This window comes from Mixophyes fleayi, chromosome 8, assembly GCF_038048845.1.
Source record: "Mixophyes fleayi isolate aMixFle1 chromosome 8, aMixFle1.hap1, whole genome shotgun sequence".
Classification (NCBI taxonomy): domain Eukaryota; kingdom Metazoa; phylum Chordata; class Amphibia; order Anura; family Limnodynastidae; genus Mixophyes; species Mixophyes fleayi.
In genome coordinates, this window is record NC_134409.1 from 30,975,101 (window position 1) to 30,991,346 (window position 16,246).

A 16,246-nucleotide genomic window follows, 5' to 3' on the forward strand; every position below is an offset into this window, starting at 1 on the left:
GAGAAGAAATATTACACCCACTTAGAGGCACCAGTGGGACCGGGATATCACACCCAGAGACTTTACCAAGAGCCATGGTGTAACTATCAGTGGAAGAAGTGCAGGATTGGTGTGAGCAGCTCTCCAGAGATCCTTAGTGTTGTCTGGTGCTGAGTGGCAAATTATGTGAAGAAGTGGATGAAGATGTTGCCAGGGTAGCCACCATGATGTCAGGGATAGAGAAGCCAAAAGTCATTGACAGATGGAAGGGTGGTCAGACAGTGGCATATTCTGTGCTACTTGAGAGTCAGACCAAGTTAGAAGAAGATTTGATTCCTGCTGTTGTTTCTGCAAGAGGGAGTCGAAGGTGTAACCTTGTATTGCCCATCAAGCCGGGTTGCGAAGCAGTAAGAGATGTGGGAATTCCCACTTTGAGGTTCCCTTAGCCTGGGCAATGAAGCCTGGCAGTCCAAACCAGATCTCAGAGAGTAGCTCTGATTCTCAGAGTGAACTGTTTCTAGCAGCTGTAACAAACTGGTAGAATAGCTGGGGAAATACAGCATGAAAGCGGATACCAGAGGTTGAGGCCCTTCTATGGAGTCAAGCCTGTCCCCACAGATGAAAATGCTTATGAAGTCTGGAGAGACACTGACACTCAACACATGGAGGAGTGCCAATGCTCTGAACCCACAAGTAGGAAGAGGACAGTACAGAGTTTGCGTGGACTTGTAATGGAAATTATACAGACCACTGCCTGAGTGACCCCCAGACCAATGCCCGAGACTAATTAGCGTCTTTAGAGAGAGAATTTTGGACTTTGGAAGATGCTACCGATCTCCTGTACAAGTTAAAAAATACTTGCCAAGAGCCAAGGAGAAGTTGTCAAAGTACCTATACTGGTTTGATAAGCTAGTGTACCGTATTGTAGAAAAGGGCGGAATGACCCTTAAAGAAGTAGATAAGAGTCGTATGCGACAGTTGCTGAGAGGTGCATTGTCGTTGGATCTGGTTGCATTAAAGCTTTGAAGTGATCAAACAGGAGAGCCAGCTCCCTCTTTTAACTATTGATTCACAAGGTAAAACAGAAAGAAGCTGTGAAAGAAGCTAGAGATGGTGTAAGAGGTCATAGCAGTGAGCTTCAAGCAGGAAGCCACTGAGAAAGAGAATGCCCACTTGTTCCACACCCTAGCCCAGTGGTGACGGGAGTTTGGAGGAGACGAATACTATAAAGTTCTTAATATCCATCCCTTATGTCTAGCTGAATAAAAATAAAAAGTCTGAAAAGGCCAAGACAAAGCCCACACTTGGCCTGGACAGTTTTGACCCATGCTTTGAGGGTTCTGATGCCAGGTAAGCTTGAGGCATTTGAAAAGACAGATGCTGCAACATGCTGCTGCCTTCTCCCTTAAAGACTGGGACTTAGGACTAGCAAAAGAAGTCAGAATGTGTGTGGACTACAGGATGCTCAACAAGCACACAGTTCATGACCAGTATACTGTGCCCTGGATTGATGAGGCCCTCGAATGCCTCCAAGGGAGCAGATGGTTTTCGGTCCCATGCCTTTGCAGCGGTTATTATCAGATAGCAATAAGCTCTCATGGGCAGCGTCCTCTACCCAATGTTTCATGCCCATCCAGTCTCTGTCTTCCTTGTTTGTCCCTCTCATGTCATACGCTGAATTGTTTCCGTATATGATGAAATTTGTCCTGTTAATTACATCCATACTTTTATTATTTTGTCCGCATCTATGTACTTTTATGTCTACTGTTTTCATGCATGTCACTTTTGTACTACTAGGACAGGAGCTATGGAATTTCTGGTGCCATACAAATAAATAAATAATAATAATAATAATGGGCAGATGGGACCAGAGACCCATCCCTCACCATCATCATGGCCACTGACAGGCCTGAGTATTGTATATCCCTCAGTGGCCCTAATAATTTACAGACAGATTCTATTTAAGCAGAATGATAAATGTAATTCATTACCTCAGTTACAAAAGCCGAATGTCTAATATACAGTAGACAACTGCCAGTGAATACAACACTGCTCATACTTCTAGAAGGTGAAAATAAAGGCTTACAACAGCAGTACATATATCCACTGCAATAGTTACTGAAATAAATGCAAACTGTCAGCACTCCAGCTTTTGCTGATCTGCAAAACCTTTGGTGATGCAAGAGATATAGTTCTGCAGCAGTGAAAATTCAATATGTTGTTCTTGAAAGAGATGCAAGAAATTGTTAAATGTTTCCCCTGTCCCTGGTGGGCTCTTAACAAGAATAGCCAGCGAGAGACTCAGAGAGCAGTCAGGCACATGATATGAAGTGAAAGGTACAAATGCTAACATCAATCAAGAGCACATTTTGCATCCTGGGACATGTACCAACAGTAACTGGAAAATGAGTGATATCAGCACTAGAAGGTCAAGTTCATCAAATCAAACGTCTCTATTTTAGTAGAATTACTCCCAATCCAACACACCTGGAACATTAAATGTGGAAATTTCAATACAGCTTATGTGCACACATATATGAGACAATTACATATATAATAATATACTATTACACTATAAAAAAGTACACATATTACACATTAAAGCACAAAAAAGTGCCTTTTGACAAAGCTATATTGCAATGCAGAGGGGGATTTAAAATGCGCAAACATATTTAGAAGGGTGAGGTGGAGTGTCCTCAGCTCAACTCTAAATTGCAGTTTTAAAATAAAGCTGTTTTGTGTGCTACAGCAATGGAGGGTTGGGTACGATATGTCGATGGCGAACCTATCAGTGGGCAGACTGTCCACACCAAACTATAGACTGTCCGAATCTTGTCAACAGGTTCAGTATGTCAACATGTTTAAAATGGCGATATTGTTACTGTCTACGGTTGCTAAAGTGGACAGTCCCAATTTTGACATTCAAACAGCAATGGCACTGGACCCAGCAGCTGCATACAGTAAAACCACACAATAATAAATGAAAACACAAAAAATAAATGCACAGCGTGGTCCCCCGCCTCCATAAACAGGTTTACCATAGTGTTGCCACCCTAGGATGGTAATAGCAAGGTTGGGGGGACAAAAAGCATGGGTGTCCCCGATTTTACTAGTACCGGCACTAGGCTTTGCCAGCCGGGGCTGGTGGTACTATAACAGGGGAACCTACAGAAGCAATCTGTGCTAGCAGCCGCTCTGATGTCATGTGGAAACGCCATACACACGTGTCACACTGAGGATGATGCCCGAGAAAGTTCTAAATGAGCCGCAAGACCTTTTATGTGAGCAAGGAAAATTGGTTGCAATTCCCTACATGGCTTCATTGCTTGGAGTCTAGCTTGTATTCAGTGGGCCACAAGGAGCTCAGATAACCCTAACCCTATTTAATGTCCTTGTCTCTTTTTTGTTTTTACTGAAGGGACTGATTTACTCTAACCCGTTTTATGTTTGGTTTTTGACGAACAGAGGAGGAATACGAGGGCCCAAACCAGTGTCTTGCCCCATAGGGTCTTCATTCAGCTTTGCCTGTATGAGGGAAACTACTATCTACTATGGAAGACGCTTCCGAACCATGTCAAAGGACTTCAGAAATGCAGGTTGTATGTGGATTCTACAAATAATACAGTCGGAATTAGTTTTTAGGCACAAACTCACAGAAGTAGATACAAACATTTGCTTTGCTCTATTGATCAGTCATCCTGGACTACCCAATGTGGCTAATTATTAAATACATCTGAGGCAGACACTGCTATTTTGCTTTATTTGCAACTTGAAGACTTTATTGACATTATGTTTTGATCACCTATGTGGATTGACTTTCTACATTAAGCATTTTGCCTTATATCCCTACTTATGCTACTTTAGAATTGTAGTAGACAATTCACCATACTACCGAATTCCATTTGAGTGTGGTGTGTCTGTCCAAAAATATATTTGTGCACCTGCCTTCACGAAAATAGGCAGATGCTACTAAGTATTAGTTTGCTGTTCTTGGCTGTTTCTTTAAAGAAAAATGAATACAGTATAGTTTAACATATTGGGCCTGATTCATTAAGGAAAGCAAAGCAAAAAACAGGAGTAAATTTGCTCCTGTACAAACCATGTTACAATGCAAGGGGTGCAAATTAGTTTATTATTTTGCAAGTAAGGGAAATACTGGCTGCTTTTTCATGTAGCGCAAAAATACTTGATAGCTTTAGCTTTACACTGAACTTTAAAGTTGATCTAGGACATGTCCTACCCCAACTATAAATCTGTTCCCACATTTTAAATTTACCATCCCCTCCACTGCAACATGGTGTTGCCAAGGTGCAAATGTATTCCTTTTTTTGCTTCGCTTGCCTTAATGGATGATGCCCACCATGTTTATGCCATTTTCTTACACAATATGGGCCTGATTATCATAGGGTGCAACTAGCACACATGGGTCCTGAGTCAATAAGGATAGTGAAGCAAAAAAAAGAATTAACTTTGCACCTGGGCAAAACCGTGTTGCATTGGAGGGGGAGTAAAATTTAAAATGTGGGGACAGATTTATAGCTGAGGTTGGGCATGTCCTAAATCAACTTTAACTGTCAGTGTAAAAATAAAGCTATCAAGTATTTGTGTGCTACATGACAAAACAGCCAGTATATTACCTATGTGCAAAATAATAAACTAATTTGCACTCCTTACATTGCAACATTGTTTTGCCAAGGTGCAAAGTTACTCCTTTTTTTTGATCTACCGACTGACCCATGTTCAACTGCTGTTCACATGGAACCCTTCTCCACTTCGGCCTTCAAAGTTCTCGTTTGAATAATTGCTACTACCACCAAGATCTGCACCCGCGGCGGTAACTTTTCTGACACCTCCTGCTTAAAACCCAAAAAGTCAGAGGGATCGTGAGGCCCCCGCTTTCACGGTCTGTATTCATACTGAAAATCAAGATCAAGCGAGCTTTTGCCCTTCTGCTCCACGGGTTCTAATGAATTAAGCCCAGGTTGCGCTTTAAAAAAAGAGCATGAAAACTGAGCATAGTTCCGACCGTATTCAAATCCAAGCGGATCTCAAGATACATTTCCATTTGAATCTGAGTGCAAGTACGCTCTGCCTAAACATTACTTGGCGTATGTAGACAGACATCAGACTGCGGTATACACACAAGCATATGTGTAACAGAGCGCACAATTTGTTTAATAATATAAATTAAATGAACTTAATGAATATACTTAACAGTATAATCATAAATAAAAATATGGATTCCTTTTTTTTTACATTAAATACATAAATAAATAAATATGCTTTTAATGTGTACTGTATATACAATGTGTTTTTATATCTTACTTGGATACACATGTTCTGTGCTAGCTAGTGGCACGCATATGTGTAGTTTTTAAAGCAAAGAATATGCCGTATCAGTCTACACTACCAGTCGGCACTTACACTTGCCCTGTAGCGGGTGCAAATGATACGGTTGAATCCAGACGTACTTATGAGAAACCCAAGGCTTGAATCAGCCATATCTGTGTCTGAATGCCCTTGGCACGCCATTACTCTACATGGGCTACGTTAGTCCGCCACTTCCCTCCTCCAAAATTGTGGCCAGTCGTATTTGTAATTTGCTTTCAGACATCAACTGCATGCAGTTATGGTCACTGGCGTAAGCTCGAATTAATGAGCATGCATACAGCTATTTCTCACAAGATACACTACACAAATGGACATACATCCGGACTTGAATCAGCCCCTATTTATTAATACAAGTGTACCCATGCAACACAAAGGCAAATACCTTCCCCAGAAGTGCAGGTCAGTTAGTATAAAGAGTGAAGGACAGTCATGGCTGCCAGCAGCGGACTATCTACAATGGGTATAGAATTGATGACTGACAAATCATCTGCCTTACAATAGTCACACACTCACTCAACAGCTACAATTGTGTACCATTACCCTATGTATCACGTGTGCCCCACACCTCTTGGATTGTAAGCTCATATGGGCAGGGACATATTTACTTTAGGTTTCCTGTTATTGTACATTATTTATTTATATTATGATCCCATTAATGTATAGCACTACGCAATATGTTGGTGCTTTATATATAAACAATAATTATATTTAAAAAGAAGATGGTACATTTTATAGTATACATTTCATTAATATCAGCTTAGTACAAAACAAAGTTATGCATTTCAGAAACCATGTACATGCCATTCTCTGTGGCTTCTGCAAATTGAAATGCCATTGTCTAAAGTCTAGTATATAATACAGAGTACATAGCATGTTGATTTATATAAAATAAAGTGTTCCTTGCCTGGTGTCTAATATGCAATATAGGGCCCATTGTCTGGTTACTAGTACACAGTGCAGATCCCATTCCAAGCTCCTGTGTACATTATAAAGTTCATTGTTATTAGAGTAAAGTAAGAAAGAGCCCATCCTTTGGAGGTCAATGCAACATAGAGGCCATTTCCTGGTGGCCATTATACAATACAAAGCCAATTCCATGGTAACTAGTGCACAATGAAGCCAATTCCATGGTGACTAGTGCACAATACAGGGACTATTTATCTGTATTCAGGCAGGATAAACACTTCAATGGCTATCAAGTAAACTCCAGCCAATCTAAGATCACAGGAATCTGGACTATGAGCTAAAAATATTACAGACTCAAAGAGTTCAGCTACCAGTCCTGGACTGAACTCTGCAGCAAGAGCTGCAACCAGCCAATGAGATTATGGCCTCACAAAATATTGCAGCACCATTTTTGGGTTCCCCCAGCTGCCAGTCAGTGTTAGGACCAGAAATTGCTGATTGATTTCTGGCATACTGACAGTGCCCTGTTAGGAATAGAAGGGCATCATATGAGAAAATATTTCAGGACTGCAGATGTTTTATCATATGCAAACCCCCTGCTCCTATGCTCCGCAGTTGTCGTAAAAAAGAAAATCTGAACACAGTGTGCAAAACTGTAAGTGACTCAAATCCCCTTTGTTACTTAATAATAAAATTAGGGTTAATCGGACAGTTAAAAGTCACTATTAAGAAAATGTTGATTTAATGATGGAAGTGAGAAACAGAAATACACATAGGCAGTGTTTAGATGTAACTGCACTTTTGCAGAATAAGTTGAGCACCTCATTTAAGAAGCACGCTCATTTGCAATGGGAGCACTTAATGGAGCTAGTGGCATTTATGGGTGTTTTTCATTTGTCGAAGACCAAGATTGTACCATGGCGATGCCAGAGGTGCCAACCATGAGGAAACAAGCAGTGTTAAAGACGAAAGTGTGAGGGAGGATTTATTTCTAATAAAGTGTTTTTTTCTGTTTGTGTGTTTATTTACTTTTTTCCCTGGTGCCCGTGAAGTCCCAGTGGCCCTTGTGGTTCTCCAAGCCCTGGTAGTGCTACAAGCACCTGCATCACCTACTACTTAAGGGTGGCCTGGGCATGCTGGGACCTGTAGTGCACCACAGTCAAAATGGCTAATTCATTCTTATTTTCACTTATTACCCCCACACCCGCTGCACTAGGGAGCTCATCCCTATGCTGACCAGCCTAGGCCTTATTTGTTCCTGGGGGACCCCCTGCTATAGTGCCCCCAGCCGGGCGGGCATAGCCTAGTGCAGGTATTGGCAATTTTCAGGTGCATCCCAGTCTTTCTGTCCCCACGATTTTGCCAATAACAACCTAGGCTGGTAGCACAAGGGCTGGTTTAAGCCTTTTGACGATTAGTATTTTTTTAATTATTATATTACACAAAAGTCAAGGTCTGTGATAATGATGATCATCGGCATGGATCTTGCACCCAGGGAGAAGCAGGCACAGCAGATACGCCTCTATGCCTTTACTGTACTTGGGCAGCGCATGCCATCCCCTTCTCTCCACCGTTCCACCTCTCTAACCCTAGAGAGGCTCAGCGAAAGAAATACATCTCAGTCTATCATATTGCTGAATCTTTATAAATAGATGCAAATAAATGCTGCTGTCAAGTTTTTCAGCATTTAAAATAAATGTATACTTGTGGGTCATACCCTATTTAGATCTTATAAAATAAAGCCTAGATAATGTGACAGATCTCATTCAAGAACCTGATGGTCTCTAATTTTGAAGTTATCATTTATACTATTAACCCAAATTTTTAATTGTTTGAGTGGGTGACTAAAAAAGTATGTTTCTTCTATGCAAAAGTAAAGTGATAGTATGATCTCCAGATTCAGGAATTGCTTGCCTGCCACACTATATTTTATAGACTGCATTGTATTAATGTGGTTAAAGCATTCAGGAATTACTTGCCTGCCATAGTATATTATATAGACCGATTTTTATTAATGTTGTTGAAGCATTCAACAGCAGTATGATGAGACGCTTAGCATGTTACTACATACACTATATATAGGCCAGTATTACAATGATCCATACACACACAGACAATTGACAGTGACGATCTTAAAAGCAAATGAATACATAATACAATTCCAAATCTGAAAATTTGCAATGGCACAGCAGTAGATACTAAAACCTTGTATTTTATGCTTAATAACTGGGCAGCAGTTGACGTCTATTCCATCCAATTGGCACTTAACAGAAAAGAAAGAATTTTAGACAAACTGGTTGATCTCTATCGGGAGGACATAGAACCACACACACTGACGTATGACACAGGGATGGTAGGTCTCTGCATTGAGGGGACAGAAGTCATGTAAGTCAAACTTGTGGTATAGCATTAGTACATCCATCATGCTCTGTGAATACTGGTTAAGATAAAGAATTTCCTATACATAAGATAGTAGTAGCACATGGGGCAGGGTTTAGGGCACCAAGGGTGTGAACCTACAGGCTTCAATTATGTAAATTCAGCCCTGCACGCTGGTATTCTGGGAATACAGGTAAGAGCATAGTTATGTACTATTTCCTTTCATATATAAAAAAAGCAAAGTTTCCCCTAATATGTGTATGTATTCCCCTGGCACTAACCATAGGGACCAATGATTAATTAAGGGACTAATAATTAATTTATCAAGACTAATCGGAGATGATTTCTGCTCCATTCAACTTCAGACAGAAATACAACAAAGGGCGAACTACCATTAAACCAGGAACCACTGGTATTTCACAATGTTTGTTTTAAAGCTTTTATGTAGTTATGACAGGCTTTTCTCATAGATGGACACTTATGTAATCATACAACCTATTGCAGCCACATTAGTCTATTTCAAACATTTAATAGTGCATACAATACCCATGCATTAGGCATGGGCTGCCAACAAAAGATAGGGGGGAGAGAGAAAAAAATCCAAGTTGGATAAACGAACTTTATTTCATATAGAGGTGAGTTCTCTGTACAGCGCTGTAGAATTAGTGGTGCTATATAAATAAATGATAATAATGATGATAGAGGTACCGTTATCACTGCAATCGTCCAACACCAGTTTCAAAGCAGTTTCAAAGGAGCCTCACATTATACTACTCTGTGCTGATGGGAGAACCTATTCCTTCCACTATCTTACCACCAGTCTGTGGCTACTCTGACCCCAATCAAAAGCACCACACAAGAAAAATAAAAGTTTAAAAATGGAAACATTTGTAGAAATAAATGAACATGGCGTAGAGTTTAAGCATACCATTGAATAAGAACAAGTGAATGAAAACAGATCCACTATTGTGTATCAACATCATATAGATTGTAATTCAATTTATGTAGGCTAATGGGTTTTTTAGAATTAAAATGCCTTTAAATGAAAGACGTGATTCTGTGGCTAAGGTAGACACTAAACAGACACCTGAGCCAAGGGCAAACTCATAGTATACAAGGCTTCCCCATACTTCAAGCACTGTCCATTGCATCACCTACTATTCTCCTCTATGTATTGCTCAGCCATACTACATTAACCATGCTCATGCTGCTCAGATTAAGATATATGCAATCTGTCATCCCATATTTAACAATTAAGAAATGACATACACCAGATAGCAGTATTTACTTATTTTTCCTTTCAATCATAATGTTTGGCAACTGAAATGTTAGATATGGTATAAGCTTCTTAGCTGCACATATTCAGCATTAGAGCATTAAGGGGCGGGGGTATGAACTGCAAAATGCTACACTTAATACATCAAGGGTTGGTAAAAAAAAAAAACGTAAGTCCAGATGTAAATTGTTATTTACTAGACTGGTGTCATTATTTACTACACGTCTACTAGAACATTGAAAGTGGATTGTTAGGAAGGAAAATTGACACTATTAAATAACACTAGAAATGGGGTAGGCAGCATAAAAATATCGTATATGTCAACTCACTCAGGGTCTCCTCATTGTCGTATGGAAGGGGTCCGCACCTGTGTTGAAGGGTGGTCTGCAGCTCTTACACAATCACAAGGGACGTGATTGCAGCCTCTTCCCCAGCTATATGCAGCTGCTACCACATTCACGGAAGACAGAAAACATGAGTAAATGGCACTGCTGCTCCCACCCCTCCCCAACATTAGGATTTGTCCAATGAAGTGAAACAATATTGGAAACACTAGATCTGCCCCTTCCTCTGAGCAAACCGTTTAATCAACCTATCACGGACAGAAACATATAGGCTAATCATTAATAAACACATCCAGGGACATCGGCCAAAATTTCATGTGTACATAAACCAGCCACCCATCCCACCGGTATTCACATCATTTCCCTGTCAATGAGCAGGATATTATACAGAACGTGCACTGCTATATAATAATAATAAACGTGTCTCCAAGCGTTACTGCGCCCACTGTCCATGGTGCTGAAATAACCCTTAAGAGCTGCTGTATTCCCATCTATGGCATAGTTACGTCATCCAACCTTGACACACAAAAAACACTTGTGTAGCACAATGTGCAGGAGGAACACAATCGAGTCACTTCTCATGTGTCAGAATTTTAATTGCATTTTTTTCCGATCACAGCTGATGCGTGTGTTTTAATTAGATCATTTCAAGGCAGATGGACTATAAGTAATTATTGTTTAATGTGGTGTTTTAATTACCTTTTCATTCATAGCTTATAGTAATTATGCATTTATCTCAGATTATTCTTAGCCAAGTGGGGAAAAGGTGACTCTAGCAGTGATTTCAGGTTTACAGTTGTTTGTCATTTAAGTTAAACAACACTGCAGTTTTCCTCTATTACACGCCAAGCATGCAGTGTTTGTTCATATTTTCGGGTATATTTGTACCTTATTTTCAATCTCACATTTAGTAAGGAACAAAGACAGAGCTTGCTATGAAAATGACTTATGCCAAAACATTACTATAGACTGTACATTAATTCTAGATCAAGTTGGGCACCCTTAGCTAACTCTAATAATTGTTTTGAAACCCTATGATGTTTAAGTTTCTGTGAGTCTGTGCAAAAGAGTGAAAACTAGAAATATCTCTTTTAATGTACACTTTCTGGCTGTTGCAGACTTAAATAAACCAGTATACTGAGGTAACTGTGTGGAATAGCAAAATGTGAAAGGATTTAAAAAGACCAACTTCCCTGCAGCAAATGCCTAAATTAATGGTTTCCACCACATTAGTTGACTAAATAATAATAATGAAAGTTACACTATTTTTTATATATAGTTGACATAAAACTAACTTAAATATTACTGGCATTTGTTGCTCATTTAAAATAGGTTTATAGATTGTATTGATTTTAATTTACCTTTTCTTTTCAAAATTTAGTTCACATAAAGTACAAGTTATATAAAATGTTTTCTAATGACTTAGAGTTAAAATCATTCATTGCACATTTTGGGTTGGGTTATAGTTCTTGTATAGTTAGTGTCACTATTTGCCCCTGGCTTTAGTTCAACATCTCCTCCCTAGAGGCTGCTGTGCCTTCGTTTGATCTTGCCTGGCCCTGCTTTTTTCTGATACTCTTGAGGATCATCTGGTGCCTCCTGTCTGCTGGTAAACCTGATAATCCAGTCTCCTTGTGCCTGCTCTTCATAATTTATACCTGGACAATCTTTCTACAAATACCCTGCATTACCAAGTGATCATCTTTCTGTAGAACTTTGCATTATTTAGAGCTTATTTTGTAGTGTCTGGGGTTTTGCCAGTATCACCAGTTCTGTAGCTGGGGGTGGTTCTCTAGGGCTCATTTCCAGTTCTGTATATCTGTGTGTAGGTTCCAGGTCTGTGGCTGTCTCACAGTCATGAGTTCTCCATTCCTAGTAATGGTTCTGAGTTCCTGTCTCCAGTTCCACCTCATTGTTCTGAGTTTCCGTGTGTTACACATTCTGAGTTCATAATAGTGGGTTCCATTTCCATGTGCCTGGTTACAGGCACCAGGATTGAACAGTTCCAGTGTGTTGTTATGGTGGATTCCAGTTCTGTACTCTGGCACAAACTCTGGTCCTGACAATCTGTACCTTGAGTCATCAGTCATCCTGTTATGCCTGGTCTTCAGCTTGCTAGCTAAACCTGGCTATCCTGTCAATCTGTACCTGGAATCATCCTGTTGTGCCTGGTCTCCAGCTTCCCTGCTAATCCTGGCTATCCTGTCAAACCTGTACCTGCAGTTAACCTATTGTTCCAGGTATCCACTACTCATGCACCCAGCTAACCTGGTAATCCTGGGATCCAGTTTCAACTGTTTCTATGGACCTGTGTTAGTTGCCTTACAATTTACAGCATCTAATATTTACCTGTGTGATCTGTATTGGGAATCTTGACAGTTAGATCATGTTGCAGGCACAAGTGAGTTAAAATGTGAGTCACATGCCCTAATATATATTCAGTGCTCTTACCTACAAGGCTTCTACAATATAATCTGTAAAATGTGAACAATATAACAAGTATGTGTGATTCTTATCTGTGCTGAAATATGCCCTGCAAAATTCAATATAATTTCTTCAGTCCCAAGCAAATTGTACCAGAGTAATATTATTATTATTATTAATATTTATTTATAAGGCGCTACAAGGCATCCGCAGCGCCGTACAGAGACAAACAAAATCACAATACAATGGGAGACAGCACAGTACAGTAAACACAGCAACTCAGTACGCTCAATGCACAGCTAGAGCGGGCGGGGAAGGGGGAGGGAGGATCCGAAAATGACGGGGCCCAAGAAGGGGGGCGCGGAAGACAGGGAGACCCCCAGGGGGAGGAGGGAGCGAAAGTGGACGTGGGGTGGAGGACCTTTGAGGAGGAGGCTAAGTAGCTGGAGAGCAGAGTTAGAAGTGGTGGAAACAGGAGGAGAGATGGCCCTGCTCAGAGGAGCGTACAATCTAAGGGATAATAATGCACAACCATCATTAATTATTAACAAAACATCAAGTTCTACTTATTACTGTGAGTATATGTCATGCCACCTTACACTTCACGTGTTCTAAAGTAGTAGCCTTGATTAATGTGTTATTGGTGGCTGCGTATATTGATTATTGTCTATCCTCTTAATGAAGGCTTCAGAGTCATCCTGTGGCTGGGGGCATGAAACTCCCCATCCCCCATACTCTATCATCCTCAGAAAATCACAGAATATTTCACTTACAACATGTTTAATACGGAAGAAGATTAAAACCAATTGCAACATATTTTTATGTTTATTTATTATATTTATATTGTTCTGTGATGTGACCGTTGTTGAGTATTCTTTTTCTCCATTATATTTAAGGTTTGCAATTCTTTTTTTAATCCTTTTTTGTACCTGGTACATCAAAGATTCCTCTTTTTTATTAGTGTAGAACTCTTACAATTCTGACACAGTGGAAATAATTTACTAATGCCAGATGCTTTGCACTGTGATTCTAAGCTGAGATCTCCGAATTATATATTACTGTACCTGTATTTTCACTATTGCTTGTAGTTTGTAGTCAAACATGCTGGTTTTGCAGGTGTGCACTGCGATTGGCTGGGCAATGACTGAATGAGATTGGATGGAATATGTAATTAGCTAGGGGCGTGCCCTGCACCTTGGGAAATGCACACAATCTATATAGGTAGATGTGCTGTCATGATGTAGTGTGAATACAATTTTTAATTGACAAACCTGATCTATAAATGACACAACTCCCTTTTATTCCCTTCCTTAATAATAAAATGAAGGTGAAATGAATAGTTTAATGTCATTACCTAGGAAGTGTTGTTCTAATGGTTGGAAATTGGAAAAACAAATTAATTTCAGAGAGCACATGGGGCATGCACAGGTTGGGCTAGCAAAGCGTTAGCAATAATATTTCAGAGGTATAAATAGTGTGTCCTGGGGCATAAAGCAGGTGCAAAAAATGACATAAACATTTTAGACCTAATTTATGAAGCACATAGGATGCCCAGCACGAAAACCCATAGTTCCCTACTCTTCTCCCAGACTCCCAAGAAAGCAGCGCAACCTCTTGGATCGTTTCCACTTAGTTAAGTGGTGGGGCTGGGGCTTAGGATACGACTTGCGCATCATTGTGGCCCCGCCCCCTGCTGTATTAGGCCACAAATGGTAATGCCAGTGGCGGGGCCAAATGACACGATTGACCGGGCCCGTCCCCACATGCCCACTAGTCCCCTGAAACTCTCGGAAGACAAATTTCCACAGTTGGCAAGTATGCAAAAACCTTTGGTTCATCTTTCTGCTTTATGTCCTGTCAGTCCTTTTCTCTGCATTATGCTCCATTATTCCCAGCTCTTATTCTCTGTTTTATGTCCCGCTGAACTTTAGCCATGAACCCAGATCTTATTCAATAAGGTGAAGCTTATAAAGCAGAGAATTAGACTAAACATGATATTTTTCTTTGATTGAAGCAGCAGACTTCTGAATCGCGTGACCTCCTCTGCCTGACGTGACCTCCTCTGCCTGACGTGACCTCCTCTGCCTGACGTGACCTCCTCTTCATGACGTGACCTCCACTGCCTGACGTGCCCTCCTCTGCCTGACGTGCCCTCCTCTGCCTGACGTGACCTCCACTGCATGACGTGACCTCCTCTGCATGACGTGACCTCCTCTGCATAACTTGACCTTCTCTTCATGACGTGACCTCCTCTGCCTGACGTGACCTCCTTTGCCTGACGTGACCTCCTCTGCTTGACGTGACCTCCACTGCATGACGTGACCTCCTCTGCATCACGTGACCTCCACTGCATCATGTGACCTCCACTGCACAACACAGGGAGGGTATGCAGCGCCAGCAGTACATGTGAGATAAGAGGAGGAGGGACATGCATTATGTACTGCGTGGTCTTCTGTCTTCCTCTAAGGGAATGAGCTGCATGATTTCTGCTTACTTCATTAAAGCAAGGTAAGGAATTTGTATGCAGGCCCTCTTATCTACCATTGTGTTGCAAAATTGTTTTTTTCCTCATGGATAAGACATTTTGTATTATGGTGCTTTAAATAATCCGCCTCAGATGTACCAGAGAATAAAAGACAAACAAATATATTGTGTAACGCTCAAAACTTTTAATAACAAAAAGCTTTTATTTAGAGTACTCGGCTATGATATGTTCAGATAGTGTGTAAAAATGAGAAGTTGTTCTTTTCCAGTGTATGGTAGATAAAATAAAGAAATTAAAACAAAATAGTGTTCTGTGTATTAAACCAAGTTTCACATGTGAGGGAAAAAAACTTTAAAGAGTGACTTGGTAATTTCCGTCTTCAGCTGTGAATCTTTCTTGCGTCACTGGTGACTGATTCCTGAATACATTCATTTTTACACACCATAGAATAAAGAATTTCACCTTGGAAATGATAGATCCTTGAATTAAAATAATAGAAGGCTCTTTTGAAATACAGTTTAGTTGAGTGCCATTTCATATCTTCCTTTCACACAATGTCACTGTTGAATATACTAGGGTTTTCCTTTTTTCCTTTGTTTTCAGCACCTCTTAGCGATGGTTACCGTGGACCGGTGAAGTGGGAAATGATTGTCACTTTTGAAGGTTTTCTTCCTCACCTCTACTGTGTTATTCACAGAGAACACTATTATGTTTGTGTTATTTATTACATACACTGGACGAGAACTACTTGTCATATTTACTTGACGTCTGAACACTTATCAAGGTCCAACAGCTTGGTGGATAGAAATCTCTGTGCAGAATTTCCTTGTGTTTGTTCCAACAATACACCTAGGGCCTGAGTCATTAAGGAGAGCAAAGCATAAAAAAGTAGTAACTTTGCACCTGGGCAAAACCATGTTGCATTGGAGGGGAGGTAAATTTAAAATGTGGGGACAGATTTATAGTTGGGGTAGGGCATGTCCTAGATCAACTTTAAATTTCAGTGCAAAAATAAAGTTATCAAGTATTAGTGTGCTACATGACAAACAGCCAGTATTTATC

At 40.3% G+C, this 16,246-nt stretch overlaps 1 long non-coding RNA gene across 1 annotated transcript in view; it reads right to left on the bottom strand.

Moving 5' to 3' along the window:
• LOC142099132 (uncharacterized) overlaps positions 1–10,444 on the bottom strand; it is a 28,563-nt gene extending 18,119 nt beyond the window's left edge. Inside the window, exon 1 of the long non-coding RNA XR_012678478.1 lies at positions 10,261–10,444. This is a non-coding gene — a long non-coding RNA (uncharacterized LOC142099132). The remainder of the gene's footprint in view (positions 1–10,260) is intronic.
• Positions 10,445–16,246: the final 5,802 nt, after the last annotated feature.